Below are 536 nucleotides of genomic sequence, written 5' to 3' on the forward strand. Positions count from 1 at the left end.
ATTCGAACCCACGCGTGCAGAGCACAATGGATTAGCAGTCCATCGCCTTAACCTCTCGGCCACCTCGTCTGCTGTCTGACCTTTCAAAGTAAAAGTCTGAATCTGGTCACAGCCTGAGTATTTAATTCAATTCAATTCAATTTTATTTATAGTATCAATTCATAACAAGAGTTATCTCAAGACACTTTACAGATAGACCACACTCCAGAATTTACAAGGACCCAACAGTTCTAGTTTCCTCCAGAGCAAGCAACAGTGCGACAGTGGCGAGGAAAAACTTCCTTTTAGGCAGAAACCTCGGTCAGACCCGGCTCTTGGTAGGCGGTGTCTGACGGGCCGGTTGGGGTTAGAATGAAGATGGCAATAACAAAAATAGAAAAATTAGTAGTTTGTAGCAGTTCTTTGTGGTAGTTTTACTTTTTATCACTTTTTATGACATACTATACTATGACTTTTTATCCATTTTTATGACATATTGTAAAATGACTTTTCATCTGTTTTATGATATATTATACTATGACTTTTTATCTGTTTTT

Source organism: Etheostoma spectabile, chromosome 22 (genome assembly GCF_008692095.1).
Source record: "Etheostoma spectabile isolate EspeVRDwgs_2016 chromosome 22, UIUC_Espe_1.0, whole genome shotgun sequence".
NCBI lineage: Eukaryota > Metazoa > Chordata > Actinopteri > Perciformes > Percidae > Etheostoma > Etheostoma spectabile.